The following is a 7,983-nucleotide window of genomic DNA, read 5'->3' as shown; positions in this document are numbered from 1 at the left end:
ATGGTCTTCTATAGTCCCACCCCCTTGCAATGAGCAGGAACATCTTCAACTAGATCCAGGGTGTCAGCTTCCCCAGCTCTGATCTGGGGACAGTGGCTGTCCCCTGCCGTGCAAAAATGTAAAATAAATGCATTAGAAACATACTCCTCAAATCCCAGGGTCACAGGAGAAGGTTAAGGATGGAAAGCACCACCAGCAGTGCCTCCCACCTACCTTCAAGGAGATCATCATCTCCTTGAACCTCCACTCTGAGCAACAGAGATGCCTCCACACAAACTCCCCATGGGCTGATTGCCTGAGCTGGGTTAGGAATCCCAGATTTTTCCCCTTCATGCAGAGAACTACGGCATGGTTTTTGGCTTTCTAAGAGGTGCATCAGGGAAGGGATGGGTCTGTAAAACCTCTCCTTGCCCCCCCGGGGCACTGTGAGGTCCAACCCTGCCGGGAAGATCCAAGGCTCTAGGACAGCACTCACCAGGACCCAGGAGGACAGAGCCCAAGGTTTGCTACTGGAAAAAGCAAACGCAAAATAAAGAAGAGGAAAAAACTCGGTGGATTTTTTTCTATTACTTCCCCTTCTCTGCACCCAGCACCCTTTTAGCTTGTTTGGGGGAGGGAGGGGGAAGAAGGGGGTCCCTCACCATGTAACAGGAATGTCAGGATTGGAAAATAAGAGCCAAAACACCCTGGATTTTATATCTCCACACACAAGATGCTGGAGCCAGCCCACATGTCCCAGCACAAAGCTGCTGGAGAGCCACCTCCCCTCCCTGGCTCCACATTGCCACAGCTGAAGTACCAAAAATAAAAAAGTCCCAAGAAATAGCGGCTCCGACTGCAGGATTTATGGAAAATAATCCCCTGGCTCTAAATGAGCACAGCGATACTTCAAGGAGATGACGGGCTCGTTAATTGTTTAACAAATGGAAACTAGCTGGGACTGCTTCAGTGCTAATTGCTAAGGGGAAAGCGTGGCTCTCCCGGGATGACAACGCGCAAGCGGTGATTAAGCAGCCAGGAAAAAACTGACTGGTTCTTAGAGCCAATACTGTTAAATTTGACTTTTTTTTTCTTTAATTAAGGGTATTTAAGACTTCCCTCAAAGCATACGTCAGAGTGCTCAGGAGCATCTCTCTCGTGCCCTCCTGTTCCTTTGCACAGATGAGGTTTTTCTCCCTTTCAACCAGGCTTCAAGTGTTCATTTGACATGATGCAAGTGCCCAGGGCTCCTACTCCCTTTCAGGAGGAACCTCCTTCTGGCAGCAACCAAGAAAAGCAAAGCAGAAGCTGAAATGCCATCCCAGAAGCACCTCTCACACCTACACCACGCCAACAGAAGAGCCAGCAATAACTCCAGATTAAAACACTTATTTAACCCCTCTTCTGCATCCAAACCTTAACCACGTCCCCAACCTCCACCACACACTGAATTAAGCTCCGTGGCCATTTGGGAAAATCAAAAGAAGGGTGGTGAAACCCTGGTCCAGGTTGCCCAGAGAGGTGGTGGATGCCCCATGGCTGGAAACATCCCAGGTCAGGTTGGAGAGAGCTCTGAGCAACCTGATCTAGTTGAAGATGTCCCTACCCATGGCAGGGGGGTGGACGAGATGGCCTTTAAAGGTCCCTTCCAACCCAAACTATTCCATGATTCTATGAAATCTAAGATCATAAAAACAATTAAGCAGCGAGGGTGGTCTGCCTGCAGCTTCGTGTTTCTCTGCAGGGTTCCCAGGTACCATGGTCCCAGCTGGGCTCCAACCCAAGATCCACAGGGATGACAGTAGCCAACCAAAGCCACGCAGTCTCCACCAGCAAACACATGTGACAGTGCCAGAAAGAGGACACTCCAGCATTACCTCCCCTTCCCACAACTGGAAGCATCCACTTCCAAAGAGCAAGCCCCCATCCCTGCAGGTGTTTAAGGTCAGGTTGGACGGGGCTTTGAGCAACCTGGTCTACTGGGAGGTGTCCCTGCCCAGGGATCTTTAAGGTCCCTTCCAACCCAAACCATTCTATGCTTCTAAGCCTGGTTTCATCTCGGGGCTCAAGCTCCAACCCTGTCCTGGGAGAGGCTTCCCCCTTCCAAGGTGGGGAGGTCTCCCTTCTCCTTGCCACCACGTGCAGAAGGCTGGACCTCTCCACAAAGCAGCTGAACCTGCAGGAATTGATCCTGAAGGGTCCCAGGGACAGGCAGGATCATGGGGCTGGCAGGAGCATCCCTTTCCTCTCTGCCACCAGGACAGGAGTTATGATGTTGGCTCATTAATTCCTCTCCACCACCAAGAGTTACGATGTTGGCTCAGCTGCTGATGAAGTTTTGAGCCTCCCACCTTCCAAGAAAACCATGGAGCAACGGGCGAGACAGGGCCCTGGCCAGCAAAACACAGGGTTTACGAGGCCAAAAAAAATAAGCAGGAAGAAAGAAAATATTTTAGCTCAACTCCCTGTGTGCCAGCCTGAGGACCATCGCACCGAGCGTGCATCCAGAAGCTCTCCATCTTCCAGCAGTTCTTGGGGAGGACAAGGAAACGTGGCATATGGAGGCATTGCATGGACCCCCAGGAGGCCCAGGGACATCACATCTACCACCATGGCTCAGCACAGGAGCCTTGGTATTGGGGGGCATCACATCCATCATCTCCCAAAGACTCACAGCCTTGGGGGGGGCCATTGCACCCACCGCCTGCGGAGGGGGCCTGGTGTCAGGGGGACATTGCATCCACTACCTCCTGAGGAACCCCAGTGTCAGGGGGACATTGAACCCACCACCTCCCGGGGAACCCCAGTGTCAGGGGGACATTGTACCCACCACCTCCCGGGGACCCCCAGCATCAGAGAAACATTGCACCCACCACCTTCCTTAGGACCCCCCTTTATCAGGGGGACATTGCACCCACCACTTTCCAGAGACCACCTATGTTAGGGGGGATGCATTGCATCCACCACCTCCTGGTGACCCCCAGCATTGGGGAAACACTGCACCCACCACTTCGTGAGGAGCTCCAGTGTTGGGGAGACACTGCACCCACCACCTCCTGGGGACGCCCACTTCCAGGGGGGACATTGTAACGGCTCCGACTGCAGGATTTATGGAAAATAATCCCCTGGCTCTAAATGAGCACAGCGATACTTCAAGGAGATGACGGGCTCGTTAATTGTTTAACAAATGGAAACTAGCTGGGACTGCTTCAGTGCTAATTGCTAAGGGGAAAGCGTGGCTCTCCCGGGATGACAACGCGCAAGCGGTGATTAAGCAGCCAGGAAAAAACTGACTGGTTCTTAGAGCCAATACTGTTAAATTTGACTTTTTTTTTCTTTAATTAAGGGTATTTAAGACTTCCCTCAAAGCATACGTCAGAGTGCTCAGGAGCATCTCTCTCGTGCCCTCCTGTTCCTTTGCACAGATGAGGTTTTTCTCCCTTTCAACCAGGCTTCAAGTGTTCATTTGACATGATGCAAGTGCCCAGGGCTCCTACTCCCTTTCAGGAGGAACCTCCTTCTGGCAGCAACCAAGAAAAGCAAAGCAGAAGCTGAAATGCCATCCCAGAAGCACCTCTCACACCTACACCACGCCAACAGAAGAGCCAGCAATAACTCCAGATTAAAACACTTATTTAACCCCTCTTCTGCATCCAAACCTTAACCACGTCCCCAACCTCCACCACACACTGAATTAAGCTCCGTGGCCATTTGGGAAAATCAAAAGAAGGGTGGTGAAACCCTGGTCCAGGTTGCCCAGAGAGGTGGTGGATGCCCCATGGCTGGAAACATCCCAGGTCAGGTTGGAGAGAGCTCTGAGCAACCTGATCTAGTTGAAGATGTCCCTACCCATGGCAGGGGGGTGGACGAGATGGCCTTTAAAGGTCCCTTCCAACCCAAACTATTCCATGATTCTATGAAATCTAAGATCATAAAAACAATTAAGCAGCGAGGGTGGTCTGCCTGCAGCTTCGTGTTTCTCTGCAGGGTTCCCAGGTACCATGGTCCCAGCTGGGCTCCAACCCAAGATCCACAGGGATGACAGTAGCCAACCAAAGCCACGCAGTCTCCACCAGCAAACACATGTGACAGTGCCAGAAAGAGGACACTCCAGCATTACCTCCCCTTCCCACAACTGGAAGCATCCACTTCCAAAGAGCAAGCCCCCATCCCTGCAGGTGTTTAAGGTCAGGTTGGACGGGGCTTTGAGCAACCTGGTCTACTGGGAGGTGTCCCTGCCCAGGGATCTTTAAGGTCCCTTCCAACCCAAACCATTCTATGCTTCTAAGCCTGGTTTCATCTCGGGGCTCAAGCTCCAACCCTGTCCTGGGAGAGGCTTCCCCCTTCCAAGGTGGGGAGGTCTCCCTTCTCCTTGCCACCACGTGCAGAAGGCTGGACCTCTCCACAAAGCAGCTGAACCTGCAGGAATTGATCCTGAAGGGTCCCAGGGACAGGCAGGATCATGGGGCTGGCAGGAGCATCCCTTTCCTCTCTGCCACCAGGACAGGAGTTATGATGTTGGCTCATTAATTCCTCTCCACCACCAAGAGTTACGATGTTGGCTCAGCTGCTGATGAAGTTTTGAGCCTCCCACCTTCCAAGAAAACCATGGAGCAACGGGCGAGACAGGGCCCTGGCCAGCAAAACACAGGGTTTACGAGGCCAAAAAAAATAAGCAGGAAGAAAGAAAATATTTTAGCTCAACTCCCTGTGTGCCAGCCTGAGGACCATCGCACCGAGCGTGCATCCAGAAGCTCTCCATCTTCCAGCAGTTCTTGGGGAGGACACATGGAAACTCTCCCGGGAGCAGGGATGCGAACCAGGCAGCAAGATCTTCATGCTTCCCCAGCCTTCAAACCACGAGATCTCCCTCCAAAAAAGTGGTAAAGTTGGGGCCAGGGAAAGGACCGGGCTGTGGTGTAGGACACGGAGCAGACCCTGGGCTTGAATCCTACACCACCAGCTCCTTCAGCCAGTGAGAAGAAGCAAATATCACACGTTTGAATCCCACCAGGGTTCAGTTCAGCCCCCTCATGGGGTTAACATCAAGGAAAACACCTCTTGGACACCATACAACAAAATTAATTCCTTCACTAAACTCTTGCTATTCCCATATTCTGCCTGTTTTGCATTTCCCTCTTTTTTTTCTCCTGAAACTCTTCAGTGGAGCCACGGATCTTTGAAAATTAATTTTTCCTGATCCCCTAAATTCAGCCACAATCCCTGGGCAGCCCCGGGTCGCAAATAGCATTTTTAGGCAATAGCATTTTTAGGATGCCAGGCAGAAGTTGCCGCCGTGCCCTGAGGGGAGGGAGCCTTCCCCTGATCCCATCAAAATGCAACAACAAGGGAGGGAGGATTAAAGAACAGAAAAGCTGGAGGAGAAAGATAACTGCAGGAAGATCAAAGCCAGCTGGGGGGAACCCAGGAAATGCTAAAAGGTTTCAAGGTGTTTTATTGATTGGCCTTTGTTTTGGTTTTTTTTGGTTTGTTTTTTTTTTTTCACCCTTAATTTCTACATTAGCTAATACACCAAGCATGGAAAAAAAAACCCAAAAAACAAAAAAAACAACCCAAAACAAACCAAACCCAAGTTTATTCTTGGCCCTACTCATACCTTTCCACGCAGCCCCAGCCAAACCACTGAATTTTCTTTGCCTTTCCTGTAAAACCGGCTGCAAACGCTATTTCATAAACGCCGGGCAACAGCTACGGGGCATGGTCCAAAGATGCCCAACCCCATGGCATCCAAGATGCTCGGAAACCCAACAGAAACCCCAGTGTTCAGGAAGGTGCCAGCGACTCCTGCGACCGCAGTGTGGGACGTGCAATTTATAGGAAACCCTAATTTCCACGATTAACCCATTTTGGGATTAACCGGAGAGAGATCTACACGCTGAACGGAGTTATTTCTCTATAAATATAATATTTTAAGGTATATATACATGCACGAGGCCCCAGATCAGCCCAGCTTGGGATCTGTGACCACGTGGAGCTTTTCCTGCGGGGGTCAGCAAAATCTGTACGGCAAAAAAAAATTAAATATGAGCGTACAGAAAGCCCCCCCCCACCGTGATTTCCTAGGTTTTTATGGAAGTTGCTTCCAAACGTAGCTCAGCCCCGGGGTTTTTTTTGCTCGCTGGCCCTTGGCACTGCCAGGACACATTCCCAGGGTGTCACAAAACAGCACATGGGCAGGCGCCGCCGGTTTAACCGCCTGCTGGCCGAGGAGCAGAGGGTTGGATGTGTCACATCCAGCCAGCTCGGACGTGAAGATCCGCACGTCCAGCTGGCACCGGGGCTGGGGATGCACGGATTGTCCCCTCCCCGGGCTCAGCCCACCACCCCAGGGACCTGGGAGCACTTCCCCAGCAGCTCAGCTAAGGAAACGTGGCATATGGAGGCATTGCATGGACCCTCAGGAGCTCCAGGAACATCACACCTACCACCACGGCTCAGCACAGGAGCCTTGGTATCATGGTCCAAAGATGCCCAACCCCATGGCATCCAAGATGCTCGGAAACCCAACAGAAACCCCAGTGTTCAGGAAGGTGCCAGCGACTCCTGCGACCGCAGTGTGGGACGTGCAATTTATAGGAAACCCTAATTTCCACGATTAACCCATTTTGGGATTAACCGGAGAGAGATCTACACGCTGAACGGAGTTATTTCTCTATAAATATAATATTTTAAGGTATATATACATGCACGAGGCCCCAGATCAGCCCAGCACCCACCACTTTCCAGAGACCACCTATGTTAGGGGGGATGCATTGCATCCACCACCTCCCAGGGACCCCCAGCATTGGGGAAACACTGCACCCACCACTTCATGAGGAGCTCCAGTGTTGGGGAGACATTGCACCCACCACCTTACAGAGACCACCCATGTTGGGGGGGCATTACCTCCTGGGGATGCCCACTTCCAGGGGAACATTGCACCCACAACTTTCCAGAGACCATCCATGTTGGGGGTGGCATTGCACCCACCACCTCCTGAGGTTCTAGGGGGGAATTGTACCCACCACCTTCCAGAGACCTCCCATGTTGGGGTGGCATTATACCCACCACCTCTTGAGGACCCCTGGGCATTGCACCCACCACCTTCCAGAGACCATCCACGTTGGGGGGGGCATTGCACCCACTACTTCCCGAGGAGCTCCAATGTTGGGGAGACACTGCACCCATCACCTCCTGAGGTTCCAGGGGGCATTACACCCACAACCTTCCAGAGACCACCTGTGTTGGGAGGGTACTGTTCCAGAGACCTCCCATGTTGGGGTGGCATTGCACCCACCACCTCTTGAGGACCCCTGGTTCCAGGGGGGGCATTGCACCCACTACCTTCCAGAGACCAACCATGTTAGGGGGCATTGCACCCACCACTTCCCAAGGAGCTCCAGTGTTGGCAAGCCATTGCACCCACCACCTCCTGAGGTTCCAGGGGGGTATTACACCCACCACTTCCCGAGGAGCTCCAATGTTGGGGAGACACTGCACCCATCATCTCCTGAGGTTCCAGGGGGGCACTGCACCCACCACCTCCTGGGGATGCCTAGGTCCAGGGGGCCATGGCACCCACCATCTCCTGAGGACCCCAGTGTGAGGTGGACATTGCACCCACCACCTCCCAGAGACCTCCCATGTTAGGAGGCCACTTCACCCACCACCTCCCGAGGATCCCCCCGTGATCCAGGGTGACCATCGCACCCACCACCCCCTCCGGTGGAACCCCACCGTCGGGGAGACCTTACCCCCCCCGAAACTCCTCCTTCCCCCCCAAAAATCTCACCGCAGCTCTCCGTCCAGGGCCTGGATGACGGCGGCGAAGCTGCGGCTGGTCTGGTTGAGGTAGCGGTAGCAGGTCCGGAGGCCCCGTCCCAGCGAGTCCTGCGGGCACAGCGAGGGGCGGGGGGGCGGCTGAAGGCGGGGGGCGGCCGGTGGCGGAACCGGGGGAGCGGCGGCGACAGCGCAACCCCCCCGCTGCTGCTGCTGCACCCTCCG

At 53.3% G+C, this 7,983-nt stretch overlaps 1 protein-coding gene across 1 annotated transcript in view; it reads right to left on the bottom strand.

Moving 5' to 3' along the window:
• Nucleotides 1-7,925, bottom strand: part of FDFT1 (farnesyl-diphosphate farnesyltransferase 1) — a 20,192-nt gene extending 12,267 nt beyond the window's left edge. The window contains exon 1 of the mRNA XM_014948397.1: nucleotides 7,772-7,925. The gene's annotated coding sequence lies outside the window, so the exon portion shown is untranslated. The remainder of the gene's footprint in view (nucleotides 1-7,771) is intronic.
• Nucleotides 7,926-7,983: the final 58 nt, after the last annotated feature.

Source organism: Calidris pugnax, unplaced genomic scaffold (genome assembly GCF_001431845.1).
Source record: "Calidris pugnax isolate Ruff unplaced genomic scaffold, ASM143184v1 scaffold140, whole genome shotgun sequence".
NCBI lineage: Eukaryota > Metazoa > Chordata > Aves > Charadriiformes > Scolopacidae > Calidris > Calidris pugnax.
Note: the sequence above shows the minus strand (reverse complement) of the source record. Positions and strands in the feature narration are given on the sequence as shown.